The 19,347-nt window shown below is 44.0% G+C and overlaps 1 protein-coding gene and 1 long non-coding RNA gene across 19 annotated transcripts in view; both read right to left on the bottom strand.

Annotated features, from left to right (window-relative positions):
* MAGI1 (membrane associated guanylate kinase, WW and PDZ domain containing 1) overlaps window positions 1-19,347 on the bottom strand; it is a 613,664-nt gene that overhangs the window by 564,498 nt on the left and 29,819 nt on the right. The window lies entirely within an intron of this gene.
* LOC149748303 (uncharacterized) overlaps window positions 1-19,347 on the bottom strand; it is an 88,391-nt gene that overhangs the window by 39,561 nt on the left and 29,483 nt on the right. The window contains exon 1 of the long non-coding RNA XR_016394739.1: window positions 111-19,347. This exon is cut by the window's right edge and continues 29,483 nt beyond it. This is a non-coding gene — a long non-coding RNA (uncharacterized LOC149748303). The remainder of the gene's footprint in view (window positions 1-110) is intronic.

Here is a 19,347-nt window from a genome sequence, read left to right on the forward strand (position 1 = left end):
AAGTTATTATCTGAATACTTTTTTTAAAATTTGAAAAACAAAAAATCTTCTCAATTTTTTGGAGCTTATTAGTGGAGACTTACGACATTCCAATCAAAAAAGAAACTTACGCCAGTAGGTAATGGAAATATTCGGGAGCCTCTCCAAGTCACTTCAATGTCCACTTGTCCTGAAATTCAAGGGACTAGACTAGTTTGTCTGTGAGATCCAATGTTTTTCAGCCTATGGTTCCCAGAAGCCAGGGAGCCCAGCGATTTTCAAGTTGAAGGTTAAACCAGGCAAAATTCTGCTCTTGACAATGTTAAAAACTGTCCCTCGTAAAGGAGGAATCCACACGGCACCCCTAAGTCCACTGGGAGATGGTAAGGGTAGATGTTTCCCTTCACCCACACCCCTCCATCTGGGCCATCTTTCAGAGCAAAGCAAGATTTCTACCACCAATGGGGAAACATGCAACTTCCAAGACTCCACCACAAACGAGGGCAAATCCAGAGCTAAAACACTGCAGCAAAAACAAACACAATGAGATACAGTGAAAGGGAGTCTAACTTCGAGATGCCAAAATCAGACCAGACTGTGTATTTTATTTTCGTTGTAATTAGCAGCCACTGTTCATTTCAAGCATTAAGATGAGCCCAGCTGTTGCATTTCGAAGAGTGTGAGTAGTCCAAGAGCAAAAATATAGGATAGGTTCTATAATTATAATTAGCATGAAGTCTTTTTTAAAATCACCACCACTAATGTGAAATATTTTTCCTCATACTCTTCCTATCCTATTTTTTATCTTCCCCCAGACTTGTTAATTAATAATAGTTATACGCCATGATACCCTTAAGACAGTTGATGGCACCTTTTAAAAATGCATTTCCTCATTTGACCCTTACTGAGCTGCGAGATACACATGGTAGTGATGAGTCTCTCCGTGTGATCACTGACATAACCAAAGCTCAAAAAGATGTAGCCATTTGCCTACAATCCCCAAGTTAAGAAGTGGCAGAACTGAGCCTAGAACCCAAGTTTGCTCACTTTCACTCCAGTATCACAAAATTATATACCTAAAATGTTCCCTTTGCAGATACTATTCACAGCACTGTAATTATTTCTGTATGACCAATAAGTCTTCGAAAATCACAGTTTTAAGAAGATTAACATAAAAATAATGTAAAACATGGATTAAAACAGGTAGAGACTAAAGACAGTAAGACTATTTGACCCTATTCTAGGCTCAGTGGTTTTCAATTTCAGCTGCACACTAGACTTACCCGAGAAACATTTTTGAAAAACTCTCTATACCTGTATCCCGTTCCCAGAAATTCTGACTTAACTGATAAAGCCTGGGATATCGTTTTGTGTTTGTTTGTTTGTTTGCCCATGCCACGCAGCATGTGGGATCTTACTTCTCCACCAGGGATCAAACCCACGCCCCCTACAGCAGAAGCGCAGTCTTGACCACTGGACCACCAGGGAAGTCACTCAGTGGTTTTTGTTTTTTTTTTAATATCTTCCCACATGAATCTAATATAATACTTCAGCTAAGAACCACTGCTATGGGTCAGAGCTTGGTACCCAAAGGACATGGGCAAGGATGGTAGGTGAAATGATTTTGTCATACCGGGCAAAAAAATTTTAAATTAAAAAAAAATTTTTTAATGTTAACAGTTACGTGTTCATTTTAATGAATATTTGGGAAACATTAGTAGTCATATAAAACCAATGATTTTACAGACTTTTACAGACTATCATTTAAAAAGTTTCTGACCGAAAGAAAAATATAAGTAAAAAACTGTACAGGTGGTAGACAGATACGAAGGTGGTTCAAGTATGACTGAAGTCTAGATCTTCGATGACAAAAGCTGGGGAAGGGGTTTCCCTGGTGGCGCAGTGGTTGAGTGTCCGCCTGCCGGTGCACGGGACACGGGTTCGCGCCCCGGTCCGGGAGGATCCCACATGCCGCAGAGCGGCTGGGCCCATGAGCCATGGCCACTGAGCCTGCGTGTCCGGAGTCTGTGCTCCGCAACGGGAGAGGCCACAGCAGTGAGAGGCCCGCGTACGGCAACGGGAGAGGCCACAACAGTGAGAGGCCCGCGTACCGCAAAAAAAAAAAAAAAAAAGCTGGGCAAGAGGGCTCTTGGAGAGAAAGGAGAGAGGGAAAAGCAGACACAGGAGGAGGAGAGGAAGAACGGCAGAAGGCAGGGAAGAGGCAGAAGGAGTTAACAAGAGTGAACCATGACATGAGACTTCCCTAACGGTCCAGTGGTTAAGACTTCGCCTTCCAACGTAGGGGGTGCAGGCTCAATCCCTGGTTGGGGAGCTAAGATCCCACATGCCTCGGGGCCAAAAAACCAAAACATAGAACAGAAGCAATGTTGTAACAAATTATTCAATAAAGACTTTAAAAAAAAAAAAAACAACAGTGAATCATGACAAAGTGCAGGAAAAGGAAGTCAAGTTCTCAGTTCTCTATCTTGCTCCAAGTACTATAAACACCTGTTAGGGTTTCAGTAAGCATTCCACCACGGGCAGAAATGGAAAAGCTAAAGATTAAGGAGGTTACTGATGGAAGACCAACATCTAAATTAACTGCTCAGGCTAGTTCCCTTAGAAAGATCGACAAGTCCCTTGAGGAAGATGCCACCTACTATGGCAGCCTGCCAGAGAATGGCCCCCAGGGTAAGGGAGACTCTCTTTACTTAGCTGAAGCTTCTAAAACCATCTGAGCGTAGGTGACAAGCCATTCTCAGGCACATGCAAGCTTCAAGTTTCATTCTTCAAATTCAGCTCCTGCCGTGGTGCTATGTTCCTTTGAGGCAGTCTGCCTCCTCACACAGGGTAAATCATGAACTTGAACTCAGTATAATATAATGTTCCCAAAGTCGACGTGTTATAAACTAAACCACTTGCTCAGGGATGACTCTAGAAAGAGAATTCCAACCATGAAAACTTACTTATCTTCAGTCATATCTGCCAATGGGCAGGAGAATTCCAATGGTATACAGACACAGAAATAAGTAAGAGTGAATCACATTTTGAGAAAGTTATTTCCTAATTCTCTTTCAATCCTTCAGATTCTGGATCTCAGAAGGCCACAGTTTGGAACTATAGGGGTTTTTTTCCCCACCTTACACTGGTTAATTGCACCCTTTAATGAATGGACAACAGGACTCAGGTTCAGAAGCTTGTATTTATGGTAGGTTATATTCATAGCAAATAGTGCAGGTTTCCACTTATGACTGTGATATAAAGCTTCCTCCTGGACTTCCCTGGTGGTGCAGTGGTTAAGAATCTGCCTGCCAATGCAGGGGACACGGGTTCAAGCCCTGGTCCAGGAAGATCCCACACACCGCAGAGCAACTAAGCTCATGTGCCACACTACTGAGCCTGTGCTCTAGAGCCCACGAGCCACAACTACTGAGCCCGTGCACCGCAACTACTGAAGCCCACACGTCTAGAGCCCGTGCTGCGCAACAAGAGAAGCCACTGCAATGAGAAGCCTGTGCACTGCAATGAAGAGTAGCCCCCGCTCGCCGCAACTAGAGAAAACCCACGTGCAGCTACGAAGACCCAACGTAGCCAAAAATAAATAAATAAATAGATTGATTAAAAAAAAAAAAGCTCGCTCCTAAAATACATCTAATTCTTTAAAAGTGAATCAGTTACAGAAAAACAGGTCAATTGTACAGTAATAGTATGTGAATAGGGGGAAAATCGTGAAGGTGGTTTCCAAGTGACTCATACTTGAGAACTTCTGCTTCAAATATGTGTTTTAGTGTTCTTCAATGGCATTATAAATGTTTCTCTACAGCTTCAGTGTATTTATGAAACGTAGGTGTTGGAAATGCAGAACTAGACATCACTTTTTCTCGTTCCCAGGAAAATGAAAAAATAGCTCGCATGAGCTCAGTCCTAGCAGACTGTCTCCTTGGCCTGCTTCTGATGCAATGAAATTCAAATATTTACCAACCACTATTACATTTAAGACTTTGCTCTGATCGATCAAATATGTGTTTTGACTTGGACTCTTTTCTTGCTTAGATTCTTCCCTAAATCTCCTGATGATATTGGTTTAAAAAATAAATCCCAGTGGCATGAGAAAGAAGTGTGCAGGATGATGGCATAGACGGGTTTAGGTGCCAGAGAGATGTGGGATTTGATCATGGGCAAGTGAATTGATCTCCGAAAATCTCCAGGAAGTTGTAAGAGGATTAAATGAAATAACACACAGAAGGCGGCTCGCACACTGACATATAAGAGGCACTTAATGAATGTCAGCTCGCTTTCCCTTTCTTGAATAAAACAGCCAGTTCCACGGTTAAGGCAACAGTACCTCACCAATGTCCTGACACTGACATTCAGTCCATACTAATTTAGGACAAGTATTTGCTCTCCTTCCCTAGGTCCTTGAGTGATATCCTTCATTCTCATAATAAAATACATGGATTGAATGCAGTTGGTACTGAGCCGAAAACAGTGAACAGCCTTGTGATCAAAATTAATTGTGTAGGGGATTTCCCTGGTGGCGCAGTGGTTAAGAATCCGCCTGCCAATGCAGGAGACACGGATTCGAGCCCTGGTCTGGGAAGATCCCACATGCCGCGGAGCAACTAAGCCCGTGCGCCACAACTAGTAAGCCTGTGCGCCTAGAGCCCATGCTCCGCAACAAAGAGAAGCCACCGCACCGCAACGAAGAGTAGTCCCTGCTTGCCGCAACTAGAGAAAGCCCGCACGCAGCAACAAACACCCAACACAACCAAAAATAAATAAATAAATTTATTTTTAAAAAAATTTATTGTGTAGTAATAGTGTATCTTGTCTGCCTGTATGTAGCACTTTTGCTTTAATATTCATTACTTTGCTTTCCCTTCAATACCAGGCCCATCTAACCAAGACTTTCCAATTCCCCTCCCAGCACAGGTTCAACAGCTCTCGGCATCACCTGAGGATCTTGTTCAAATGCAGATTCTCATCTCACAGGCCTGGGAAGGGGACTGAGATTCTGTATTTCATAAGCTCTCAGGAGATGCTGAAGCTGCTAGTCAGTCCATGGGTCACACTGTAAGTAGCAAAACCCTAGACAACACCGTCACCTTCCAGATGCAGCACATAGAACAAGGGAAGGAAGGTTCCAGGCCTTATCAGTTTCTCACAAATTCCCTTCTCTTTCCAAGAGTTTGTCTTTTCAGCTTTATTTCCAGATGTTCCAGGTGGGGAGTAAAATGTCAAATGGAACTTACCATTTAATGGAGAACCAGGACCTCCCTGGTGGCGCAGTGGTTAAGAATCTGCCTGCCAATGCAGGGGACACGAGTTCGAGCCCTGGCCCAGGAAGATCTCACATGCCGCAGAGCAACTAAGCTCATGCACCACAACTACTAAAGCCTGCGCGCCTAGAGCCCGTGCTCCACAGCAAGAGAACCCACCGCAATGAGAAGCCCGTGCGCCGTGACAAAGAAGAGCCCCTGCTCTCTGCAACTAGAGAAAGCCCGCGCACAGCAATGAAGACCCGACACAGCCAAAAATAACTAAATTAGTTATTTTTAAAAATGGAGAACCATTGCACCGGGCCTTAAGTAGTTAGTTATAATGACACAGAACTAATCTGCCTACTTCACGTGATTTTACTGGCAACCCATCTGATGTCAGTTTCTCCACTGATGCTTCAAACTGACAGCTCTGTGGCCTATTATTCCGCAGGGTGTGGCCCTGCGTTGCTGGAACAAGAGCCGATGTAGCTAGAGGCTGCTGAGTCGCTGTAGGAATCCACAGGCAACTAGAAGAACCAGCAAGCCCTTACTGAACACCTACTGACCAAGAATAAGTTACATCCAAACAGACTTCACACAGTCATTCATTCAACAAACGCTGGTGAGGCACTAACTGTGCCAAACCTGTTCTAGGTTCCGTAGATTGAACCCAGAAATTTGTTCGCTACTGTAGCCTTAACATCCTTGGTAGACACTTTTTTTAATCAAATTGAATGAAATTTAATGACAACAAGCCTCTGCGTTCGGCAGTTCAAATACTATCTCATCAGACCGCTTGCTACATCATCTTACATAGTTTTCAAACTCCATAAGGTTAACATTATCTGTAGTTAAGAAATCACAGGGAATTCCCTGGCGGTCCAGTGGTTAGGACTCTGCGCTTCCACTGCAGGGGGCTCGATTTCAGTCCCTGGTCAGGGAACTAAGATCACACACACACACACACACACACACACACACACACACACACACAACACACCTGTCTTGGGGTGGTTAAGTAAACTTCTCCCAAGTAACACAGCTAATAAATACCAAAGAACAAACTCCCACCTGATTGCAAGATCCATGCTCTTAATCTCTAGTCTGAGCTCCCTCCTCAGAGGAGAGGAGCAATTCCCTGCCTGCCCTCAAGAAGTTTACCACCTCATGAAAAAGAGAGTACAACCCACAGGTGGAGGCAGTTCAAAAAACACACACAGAAAATGGTAAACGGTAAGCCAAAGTCAACACTTCCAACACAAAATGCTCTAGAGCTCAGGCAACCCAATGCCCTTTTCAAAATACTTTTAACTTGGGAAAGTGTATCAAATCTCTTTCTTCCCATCCATATACTAAGCTCCCAGAGGTAGAGAGACCAGCCCAGTGATGGACCTACACTTAGTGCTGACTAAATATCTCCTGAATGCATCTGTTTCGATTACCTTTTTTATACCAAACTACCCAAAACTTAGTGGCTTAGAACAAACAACAACCATTTCATTATTTCGCAAGTGGTATCTGCTGGGACTGGGGCGTCCCAGACACTTTTGTACACTCACAAGCAAGAATGGTCCCAGCAAGAATGGCTGAAACAGGCAAGGCTGATTAGAAATGCTTACAAAAGGTTAAGAAGTCAGGTGCTAAATGTGAGGAGCACGGAGTCTTGGACGGGAAGCTCCTCCACCGACGTACAAGCTTCAGGGGGCGAGAACACTGTCTCGTTCCTCACTGACCCCCGGAGGCTCACGCACTACAGGCCCCAAACAAAAACGGAAGGCACCGCGACCCTCTGATGAGCCACCCAGCTTTGGCTTCTCCCTGGTGCAGACAACAAGAAGCACATTTCCATAAACGCGCTGACATAAGCAGCAGCATAAATAATACATGCAATTGGGTCTTGGGATGGATTTGCTACCCAATGGTGCCTGTCCAGAGGGTTTGGTGATGGCCAATAACTACAATTAGTCATTTGGAGGTAAGTGGCTTGAGGTGTCCCAACATGGGGAAGCCAAGAAATAATAACAGACAGATTTGGTCCCCCTGGAAGCTCAAATTAATTAGAAATTTAAAATATTTTTTAAACAGTATAGCTGATCGAAACAAGAGGACACATTCTTTGCTCCCATTTTCTCTGTAGGGAATGATGGCTTCCTTAAGGGTTTTTTGGAGATAGGGGTCAGATCCAAAGTGTGTCTCCAGGCCCCAAACAATGAATTCAAATCCCTACTCCAGCTATAGTCCGGGGAGGAGGGGAAATGAAGGAACCAGCAAGCACATTCCTAATACACCAACTTAACAACCTCCCATAATCTCTTCCAGCTGAGAGAGCACAGCTCCGCTGGGCCCTTCTATTCCCATCTGTAATTATTCAGGTGCGTTCGTTTCCATAGTACTCAATGTCTACCAAATCCGTGCTGTGGGAACCCTGGGAATAGGTTCTTTGCAACAGAAGTTTGTGCACCAGTTCAAAGGGCTCTTTTTCTGCTTTCTAAAAAATAAACAGGTATGGATCGCAATCTAGGACCCGCCACTCATGAGCTCGGTAACCTTGGGCAACTACTGAACATCTCTGAGCCTCAGTTTCCTCATCTATAATAAGGGAGTAATTATAACACCCACCTCATAAGGATGTTAGGTGGTCAAAAAAAAAAAAAAACTGATATCATGTCTGTCAAGTGCTTCACCCAGGACATGGCACCCAATAAGCCCTCAATAATTGCTAGCTACTGTTATAACTTGTCTTTTTATACTGCACCTAACCCTACATTAGCAGTGAGACACTCCATTCTTTTTAAGTCTCCTAATTCCATCCCATTCAAGTCTAACTGAATTTCAAATATACACCAAAAACTAAAAAAGAGTTACAGGCACAGCTGCCAAATGGCAAGTAAAAAGCCGTAATTTTCCATCATTGGAATATATTTAGGGATAACTATAAATGAAAAACTAAGAAAAAGAAAAAAATCCCCAACTTCAAGTCACCCTCCCAAGTCTGACGGTCTGAAAACCAAAAATGAAGTTAGACTTCCGCTAGCTTTGCTCCTTTCCACTCCCGTCTGTCAAGGCTGGGTGGAGAACTCCCACATTTCCTGTTCTGGGCCCGGGAGCTCTCTGGAGCTCTCTGCCAGGTAAAGCAGGAGACACTGCAGTTTGTGTTGACAGCTGGGACAGTCGGCGGGGAGAGGCTGGGAACTCAGGAAGCTTTCTACCATTCTTTCTGGGGTATTTTCCTATGATATCAACACCCTGAACTGTGAGAGGGCCCCAGCCAGCCAGGGTAAAAGGTTCAATCACCAAATAACTAGCATGCCTCCCTCTTAAGCAACTCATTTGGGGCCATCCACAGTATCAAATGACGTCATCTCCAGGACACACCTTGTTGGGTGTTCAACTTCCAACTTCTCACACCTGAAAAGGAGCTAGGCTGCCGGCTCCTACTGTGCTTTGTGGAGGCAGAAATTTCATCGGGATGCAGATGGTTCTTTAGATTTTATCCTGCAGATAATGTTGCCTCCAGTCTTGACAGCCCCTAGAGAACAGTTTCTGCTCCAGGGAGTACTTAAAAACACGTATGAGTGCACACCTCGGCCTTGATGGATGTGGTCTGGCAACAGACTTCCTCACTTCCACTGACCAGCACGTGTGAAACTTTATACAAGATCCAAACCACGAAAACCTCCACCAAGTTGTCCACAGACCAAAGCTCAGACTTGCCAAGACCTATAAAACTATAGCAATATCATACTAGCAAGAAAAGAATATCAGCCCTAAAGAACTCAATACCAATGACAAAGCTTAATATACTTACATGACATTTCATCTAGTATGTTCTACCTCATCACCTCACCCACTGTCAAAGTTATCTTGTTCAAGTATTTGCCATTGTGTTTACCATCTTTTCCCTCCACTCCTGCCCCACCACAGAAAACAAGAATAAAAGACCCCTGGGAGCAAGGCCTTTATCAATCTTGTTCACCACTGTAACTTTGACCTCACAAGGTATAGAGCAAATAGTAGCTGTGGTGGCTTTGATTATTTTCTGGCAAATATCTCTCCCTCCTTCTCCTCTAACCAATGGGGGAGGAATATACTTCATTAACATGCTTTGGATATGTGCCTAAATGACAACGTCATGTCAGTTCCAAGACCAGACTTACTTGTCTACGCCATTACTGCTTGCCCCTCTGGGAGCCTGGGTTCTTGCCGAAAGGCTAACCTGCCCCAGATTACCAATACCCCCACCAGCCCCTCATTCCCCATCCAGAATGAGACACGTAGACCAGAGCTCCCTAGCCAACCTGCAGACCTGGGAGTGTGAGAATAAATACTTACTGCTGAATGCCATGGAGTTTGGGGTGATTTGTTACACACCATTTTTGCGCCAACAGATGACTAATACAGCAGGCTCTCAATATATTTTTTCATTTTTTTTAATATATATTTAATTAACTAATGAAAAAAATTCACTCTACTTAGTACTTCCAAAACTCCATTCACTGTGACAATTCTGCAATACATCAAGTTTTAAGCCTGGTTTTTGCTTTTGAATGTACTTCTTTGTGTATTAAAGAATACATATTCAGAACCTGGGACCAAAGAGACCAAATCTGACTGATCTCTTTGGTCTTCCTTATTTAACCTGAGCCATAAGATAATGACTACTTCTTCCATCTATAATACTCTGAAACCATTGGTAGGCTTTTTTTACCCCCTCCTTTCCTAAAATGTCAGTGAAAGCTTCAAGCTCATAAGATACCAATTTTTATGGGGTAGTATCCCTTTCATCTAGTGCAAAAAGCCTTCAAGCTCATAAAATTGAGGCTGTAAACTTTCAAGGCATCTAGCTTTGTAGGATTACTGTTGATGTATTTCCATTACTTGAAACATTTAATGGAAGTAGTTTTACAGTTCACTTACATACTGTATTTACAATTACTTCACTTCTTAGCAGAGAATAGAATCACATCTAAATGGGGATAAAACCACATTACATTCTCTAAGTACCTTTTCATTCTGACCCTTTAACACTCAAGGCAACGGCTATGAAGAAATCCCTTTTTAATAAAATTACAATTTCAGGCACGTGGAGGATAGACAGAAAGGGGAAAGGACCAATAAAATCTGAGACCAAAAAAAAAAAAAAAAAAAATCTGAGACCAATATGTCTCCCAGCTATGGTATTGATATGTTTAATTTGAATGTGCCAAGCATATGAAATACGAAAATTTCATATGTGCAGATGGTTATAATCTATCAATTCCTTCTCCCCTTCCAAGTGTGAAAAAATATGGGAGAAGCACCTAACAGAATACCCGGGCCCGATGGTGAATATATGGTGAAATATTCAGCGATTTTGATGACCTAAAATCCATATTACTTCAAAATGCTCTCTAGGACACCTTGGGAAGTCCATCATTTTCTCTATGTTGGAAACTCAAATCACTTTTTGAGACATGGTAGTAATGTTGGTTTATTCCCTTCTTTATTGTCAAGTTTTTAAGTTCCCTTTCAAGCCATGATAGGATATACCTGTGGTCCATAATCTTCTTGCCATCCAAAGCTAATTGCATCCTGTTTTGCAAATACAGCCCGGTCATGAAAAGTCTGCGCTCCCTCACTGCACTTATGAACTAATCAGTAACTTCTCTGCTCCTAGGATAGCCAATGAAGCCAACAGAGTTGAGATAATTCCAACTAAAAGTAAAGAAACTTGACATTTTAGTTCACCGAGGTAACTGTATCTTTAGAAAACCTATTTTTGTCCACTAGGTTTTGTTCTCGTTTAATAATGAAAAAAAACTTGAGACTCCCTCCCCAAAGGTTTTTTAAGGACTCCAAAGAGACTCAGAAAACCAGGTTGAGCGCCCATGTGCAGTTTTCACCTTTAATTCCCCTTCTCTTTCTTCCTATCTTAATTAAATTTTCTTATTGAAAAAAACAGTAGACTTAAAAAATAAACTTAAGGGCTTCCCTGGTGGCGCAGTGGTTGAGAGTCCGCCTGCCGATGCAGGGGACGCGGGTTCGTGCCCTGGTCCGGGAAGATCCCACATGCCATGGAGCGGCTGGGCCCGTGAGCCATGGCCGCTGGGCCTGCGCTCCGCAACGGGATAGGCCACAACAGTGAGAGGCCCGCGTACCGCAAAAAAATAAATCAATAAATAAACTTAATATGACTAAGGCAAAAATACTCCCTATACACACACTCTGATGCTTTAACCCTGGTTATTTACCAAGAGTGACTAATGGTACATGACGGGTCTGTAGGGAATGAAAACGAAGACTACCCAAAGGCACCAGGCAAGGTGAAAAGTGTTCCAAACTGGGGTATCAAAAAAGGAAGCAGGTGGGCCGAGAACCTGGCTTAGCTCCCATGCCTCCCCTGGAGGCACTTAGTGCAGCACTTTGCACAAGGGGCTGGGCCGGCAGTGCGCACTTAATGAATGTTTATTCCCTGTTGGCAACAGGGCAGTCCCCTGTATCATGGGCTCAATCTTCTCTCTCAGGCTTTTCTGAAAGGACAGCAATTATTTATGTTCTCAGTCCACCAACCTCAGTGACAATCCTATCTAAAGCCTGTCTAAAGTGCTTCACACCCATGACCTTGTTTAATCACTCTGACGTTCCAGGGAGCAAGAAGGAAATTGAGGCTCCAAGAGTTGCAGTCAGCACGCAGTAACATATTATGAAGATACCTCGTCCTGGTACTGGAAGTGGTGAAATGAAGAGGACACAACTATATTTAAGGGGCCTGCTATCAAACAGAGGAGACAGAAAGGTTTTCAGATGGTCATTGAATGTAGTAAGAACTAGAAGCAAGTACAAGGTATCCAAAAGAGGCCCCTGGGCTTCCCTGGTGGTGCAGTGGTTGAGAGTCCGCCTGCCGATGCAGGGGACACGGGTTCGTGCCCCGGTCCGGGAAGATCCCACACGCCATGGAGCGGCTGGGCCCGTGAGCCATGGCCGCTTGGGCCTGCGCCTCCGGAGCCTGTGCTCCGCGACAGGAGAGGCCACAGCAGTGAGAGGCCTGCGTACTGGAAAAAAACAAAACAAACAAACAAAAAACCAAAAGAGGCGCCTAAGCTGTTATTTGGGGTAGAGGTTCCCAAGGCCCTGGTCTTTGAGCTTGGTCTTGAAGGACAATGAAGGGTTGGTTTGACGGGGATGGAGTGGGGAGATAAGGGAGTGAAGACCTTCCAGGATGAAAGAAATCACCTCCATGGGGCTTTCAAAAGGAAAATCTTGAAATAAATGTTGAGTATTCAAAAAAAAGATGTGTAACATCTAAAACACAGTGTGATTATTATGTGTCAGACATCGTCATAAATGCCTGACTGACAGGATCTCTCCCAATCCTCACAGCCACTAAAGGAGGTAGTCCTATAACTAGCCCCATTTTACAGTGGGGAAAACTGAAGCTCAAGGGGTGGGTGTGGGGGTTAAGTAACATGGCAAATAAGTGATTAGACTCCATTCCTATATAATGCAGAAATGTACATGATTTCTGCCTTAAAGACTGTTCCTACCTGCTCTTCAGATTTTGCTTCCTGTCCAGTTCATAACAGTGTGTCTGCCTAATGAAAAACAAGGAGTCTGAAGAACAATGGAAAATTTTAGACATCTGTGCCAATTTCAATGAAACAATTGCTTGCCCACAGGCCAAGCCGTAAAGTCCTTAGAAAAAGATGCATGTTAAAAGCTCTCATGTATATAAAACAAAAGCTACCCTCTACGATGACTGTCAAGGTCCAAATCTTCCCCCAGCCTCTGCACTTGTTCATGACAGAAAGCTCAGGCTTAACAAACCACTTTCTGCCTCAAGCCTTCACACCCTCTGAAGCCAGCTGACATGCTTGCTGCCTCAATTTCATGGAGTGAGTCTCATAAACAAAAACAAATGGTCAGCACGGAGCTCTCTTGCCAATAAAGGCACTCGCATCTGTTGTCCTCAGACAAATCATTAACTCCCATCATCATGCCTCGAACCATGCTTACAATCAACTTCTGATCAATGCTTACAAATCAAGCATTTTTAATTAGCATTTTTAGAAACAAAGGGCAAATTTGCAGAAAAGAAAAAAATATGTTTGCGCAGGGAGTGAGATCTCACTATTTTAAATGTCTCTATAATAAAGAATGCCCTACCTACCCACTTTAATCACTTGACGTTTTGTTTCCCTTTGATGCAAATACACAGCAGACAACACTACAGCCCCAATTTCATTTGTAAGGATATAGGTCTTAGGCAAGAATTAGAGCCTATTTTTAAGACATTTTGGAGGGCGCAAGATGATATGTGTCTTCACCAAAACGAGTGGGTACTTCTTAAGACTTGCCTGTCCCAACACAGACTAAAAATAATAATAATAAATAAATCAAAAGCAGTGCTTCTGATTCACTACATTTCAGAGCTGGCCTTTAATATTTTCAGGTACAACTGGCATGAGAAGGACCATTTGCTCAGGCAGGTAAATTAATGATTGACCCAACAGGAGAATCAGTGCAGGGGTGGAGTTAACAATACACATACAAACACACATCATCCAAGCAGTATTAGATCTATATTCAAACGTTAGGCAAAACTTCCCCTTGAACTACTCAGACCTGTTTGCCATGAACATATGAAAGAAGAAGAAATGGTAACTTTGATACCTAATAAAACAGTGACGATGAACAGGACAGGTGGCGCAAAACCATAAAGCCCTTTTCCCTTGAACAGCAGCATCATGGGAGGGCCATAAACTCTCATCCAAATTATCCCTTCCCTCCCTCCCTCCCATCCGCTCCCCTTTCTCACTGGCATCTGCACTGTGCACTGGCAATCTGGCCACAGTATAATGGAAAGTAAATTGGCTTGTTGACTCCTAAGGTTAAAAGGGGGTAGGCATGAGAGAAAACTACTACACTACAGAAAAAGGGAAAATCTACTGTCATATTATTTGTTTCTATCACTCATGGGCAGATAAAATTTTTTTAATGTATTTACGTATTTTTGGACCAGGAAAGAAAGGAATGTAGTAGTCCCCAGGGCATCTCTTGTAAATGCAAAGAGCTTTCTTTTATGGACACTAAACCGAGCTTTAGGCAACTTGTGCCTGAAAACAGTGTGTGGTGTCCCAGGAAAAGTGCTGGCCTGAGAGCCAGGAGGCCAGAACCCCAGTCTAAGCTCTCCCACATCCTGGCTGTATGACCCCAGCCAAATCATCTCTCTCTGGGCATGGGCTTCTGTAAGATAAAGATAACAGATGAGGTGACTTCCAAGGTCCCTTCTAGCCCCGAGACTCTTTACCAGAAAGTGCCTTCTACAAAATATGTATCAAATCTGGTTTAGAAAAATCATCATGGGTAGGGAGCTATAAAGGAAGATATTAACTCAAAACCAAGAATACAGCAGGTCCTATGGAATGTCAGGAAACCGAAAGCTTTCAAACGTTCCAAGTTAAGGAGAAGCTTCAACTGCTTTTAAGGCTAACCTGGTAATTTAAGGCTAACTTGGTAACAAGTGTCTGGAGCAAATTCTCACCTTCTTGCTTATTTGTTTTGATAATAGAACAGTACCAAGAAAAAGGTGTAGTACATCACAATCATCTACCTGTACCCTTTTTTTAAGCTGACAGTGCTACTTCCTTTATACTTGGGAGGCAAGCTAAACAATTCATAAGGTGATGCTTTATGCAACAAAATATATATATATGGTGGGGGTGGGGGGACAACTCAGAATTCACTTGAATAGAATGCCTTTTTCCAGTCTCTCTCTCTCTGGTTACTAATGCTCTGAAACAAATCACCCCAAAACTTGGTGGTATGAAACAACCATGTTATTATGCTCAGTGGTTCTTAGAGTTCAGGAATTCAGATGGAGCAAAATGGAGACAACTGGACTCCACAGTGTCTGGGGCTTTGGCTGATGGGTGACTTGACATCTGGGGGCTGGAATATCTGGGGGCATCTTCACTCACATGTCTGGAGGCTGACAGTGGCCGTCAGCTGGAACATCTACACATGGCCTCTCCATGTGATCTCTCTACAAGGGCTAGTTTGGGCTTCCTCACAGCACGGTGCCGTCCAAGAGTAAGGCCGAAACACATGGCATTTTTATGGTCTTGCCTCAAAAGTCACAGTACGGCTGCTATCATACTCTGTTGGTCGAGACAGTCACAAAGGTCTGAGAGAAGAGGATATAAACACCCCCTCCCTACTCTATGGAAGAAGAGTCACAGTCATGTTATAAGATGAGCATATGGAATGTGACTTAATTTTGCCTCTATCTTTGGAAAATGCAGTCTACCATGCCGACAGACCCCTGACAGAAGAATCCCAGGAACAAGATAAGTACAAAAATCTGGGTCTCAGGCATCCTTGAATATTATAGATTTAAAGCCAACACTTTGATAGGCAAAAGATCACAGCCAAGAGCTGGAGGAACGGCATTTTAGCCACAGAAGCCCATCGAGTTGCCTTTGAAGCCACGATTACAAACACTGGTTCTGGTAACAATTAGATGGGTCCTCGACAGACGATATATACCTTTGCTGTTTTATTACAGCTTGGTTCCTTCTGTATCCCACTGACATACGATTTAAATGCACAAGAGTAATAAAGCACCTGCTGAATTACAATTCCAAAGTTCAGGTGACACTGAGACGAACTCTATGAAACTATGAATGGACCATGTTAAACAGATTTTTTTTTTTTAATTGAATACAGAGAGCAGCTGTTTGTAAAGCAGCCCCATATGCAAAGACGTGGGTTTGGTTTAATCTGGAGCTGATGGGACCTACAGGTCTTTGGATGGATTGCAGGGGAGACCTCAGTGTTCAATAATGCGGCCCCTCATAGGAGTCCTGCTCTCCAGGACGGCAGGGGAGGAGAGGCAGAGCAGATGACCGACATTGAGCATCCCATGATTTTCAGCACTTTCTCCCCTTCTTAAACCTAAAATCCCTACTCCAGCCTCTTCTCCTGTCTTATAATGTAACAGACCCATCTTTCAGCTTCTTAGTGCCAGCACTAACCAGGGCCACCATCACTATCAGATATTAAGCTAAGATCCTTATTTGGCAACAGTCCCACCCCACGTGCTCAACCATCAATATCCACTGCCTCTTTGAGTCCCCTCACCTGCCAAGAGAATCTTTGGCATTTGCCACTTAGTACTAACCCCATTCCTAAAACTCCTTGTGTTCCTACTCTACATCTTGCGGCAATCAGCGTGTTTGGGTGGAAGAGGGGAAAGTAAAGGGAGATAAGAAAGTAGCAGCTGAAGGATAAAGAAAAAGAGAAGGTGGAAGAGACCAAGGGGAAGGGCAGCAGGATGTCTTAGTAGAGAATAAGGAACATACAATGGGGAGACAGTCAAGGCATCTACCAGGTACCAAGAATGGGACTAAAAACAAATTGTCAGAGAAGGAAAGTGTTGCCTGAATTCTTCTAAATGTTCTTCAAGAGACGTAAGATGGGAATCACTTCTACTGTTGGCCCTTGGTCCCTCTTTGTTTGAATGATGAGACACTGCTCCAAGTGTCGGCCACTTAGGATCTCTAGACTTCCTTGGGGTCCACATTAGTTGATAAAAATGAGGCTTAGAGGGCTTCCCTGGTGGCGCAGTGGTTGAGAGTCCGCCTGCCGATGCAGGGGACACGGGTTCGTGCCCCGGTCCGGGAAGATCCCACATGCCACGGAGCGGCTGGGCCAGTGAGCCATGGCCGCTGAGCCTGCGCGTCCGGAGCCTGTGCTCCGCAACGGGAGGGGCCACAACAGTGAGTGGCCCGCGTAACGCAAAAAAAAAAAAAAAAATGAGGCTCAGAGGGAATTCCCTGCAGGTCCAGTGGTTAGGGCTCAGCAAGGCCACTGCAGGGAGCCTGGGTTAGAACCCTGGTCGGGGAACTAAGATCCTGCAAGCTGTGCAGGGCAGCCAAAAACAAAAAAAATAAGAAGGAGGCTTACAGGCTTATAAAGGTCAGTAACTGGAAAAGTGACAACTCAGTTCTGCCTGTCACTAAAGTGATTTACCACCGCCTCACACTATGAGGCAAATAGAAATCCATACAGATACATTTAGCCCTTAACATCAACTGCTCCTGAGAATGAGCTATTCACCAGGTCAGGACCAGCAACCGGGAAAGGAGGCATCTGTGTTGTTATTATGCAAATAACATCAGCAAAGGAGAATTAACTCATGAGAGGCTGAAAAATTACTGCCGGTGGTGGATGCGAAATAAAAGGAATTCCCACCTTCTAAGAGAGAAAACGGCCAAGGATTTTATGTGGAGTTTTAAAGGCTTAGGAACTTCTCATAATGTCAGGCAAGTAATTTTTACTTGCGGCACAAATATACACACACACACATATGTATATAGGAGTTTATATATAGCTACATTTAAGTATATCTTTGGGTGTATGTATGTATGTGTGTGTGTGTGCCTAAGTCAAGCTAAAATGATTTATTTTCAGCAAATGCCAAACCCTAGGCAAATGCCGAGTAAAGCTTTTTTACTGGCTTCATGGTAACCATCCTACGGTACCAGGACTTAAGGAAAATTCTAATGATGTCACATATTATACTGTTTAAAGTATAATGTCATACAGACATAAAAACATCTGAACACACAGACACATAAATATTTACAGAGAATGGGATTATAAATTTTTAAATTCTGTTTTGGTTTGTTTTTAGCGCAGCAGTCTTCTCTTTAAAAAAGCATAAACTTCCTATAAACTGGATTGAGTTCCACAAAGGGCACGTGCAGAGGCCGGATCCCAGAGTCAGGTGAGAGAGTGAGTCCCTGGTCCCTTCTTGGTAAACATTTATCAGTTTTATCTTATTATCTCATCTAAGCCCCAGGTCACAGTGGCATTACCATCTTCCCAATGAGTCACTGCCTCTTTTCCCATCTTACTAATTAACTGGCAAGAATCAAGTTGCAAACAAGAGGATAAGGGCAACAAGAAGCAGAAAAGCTGGGCCATACACTCGAAACCTAATGGATGCCTGAGATACCAGGAGTTGCCTCCAAGCCTTCTGACACGGCAAGTCAGCAACGCAGTCCAACCCCAATGGGGAGGAGGAGAGAGGACAGAGAAACTCAGCTGCACAAACGTACAAGGTGCAAGGCCAAGGAGAAATCCCTTAAATGCATCCCAAGCGGCTGTAGTCGGTAAGACCTGCTGTTTCCAGGTTGTTTAGGAGGAAACATTTCAGCACCATTCATCACGGGTGTTGGGACATGATGTGGATGAGCCTGACACGAAAGAGAAAATACACTGCAGACAAGAAGGAAACCAGAGAACAACTAAATGTGACAAGCCACAGCACAGAGGTAACCATGTCAGTGTATTTGCTATACTTTCCTCAGGAGCAGAAGAGAACGAAAGGTACAAATTGGGGGTGGGGGGTACGCACACCAGCCACACGTGTTCTCTGGATCCTACCTGGCTGCACAGACTCTTATTATTCCAAGTGTGGCCCCAGGACCAGCATCAGCATCACGTGGCATCTTGTTAGAGCTGCCCGACCTGGGCCTACTGAGTCAGAATCTACATCCCCAGGAGATTCACATCCACGTTCAAGCTGTGTGTGGATTTACCCTCCTGGGCCCTACACCATTCGGTGAACCCAGAAGGTTCCATTTTCTCCTCCTCTCTTCCTTCAGCTAGTCTCCAAAAAGTGAGCACCCGCAGCATGCAGGCACCATCCCTGGCAGGGACTGTGGATACAGCGGTGACATAAAAAACAGAACATTACTGGCCCTCATGCAGCGCAGAGTTGAGCACGGGGGGGGGGTGGGGGGGGGACGCATACAACCACAAATACACATAAAAGTACAACAAAAAAGTGTGATCAGTGCTGTCAAAGGGAAACGTGTGGTCTTATGAGAGTATAAAACAAGGAGATCAGACCCTGTCAGGAATGGCTCCCTAGAGAAATTGATGATACAACTGAGATCTGCAGGGGGACTAGACATTAACTAGGTAAGGAGGGGAGGGAACAGCATTCAGGTGGAGAGGAAAGGCATAGGCAAAGGACCTGTGGCCTGAAGGAACACCACACATTAAAGGAACTATAGGGGAACAGCATGTGCAAAATGAGACCGGTGAGAGAGGCGGGGGC

The sequence above is a fragment of the Delphinapterus leucas genome, chromosome 10 (genome assembly GCF_059928025.1).
Source record: "Delphinapterus leucas isolate spDelLeu-1000000601 "Yukka" chromosome 10, BTC_Dleu_Yukka2, whole genome shotgun sequence".
Lineage (NCBI taxonomy): Eukaryota > Metazoa > Chordata > Mammalia > Artiodactyla > Monodontidae > Delphinapterus > Delphinapterus leucas.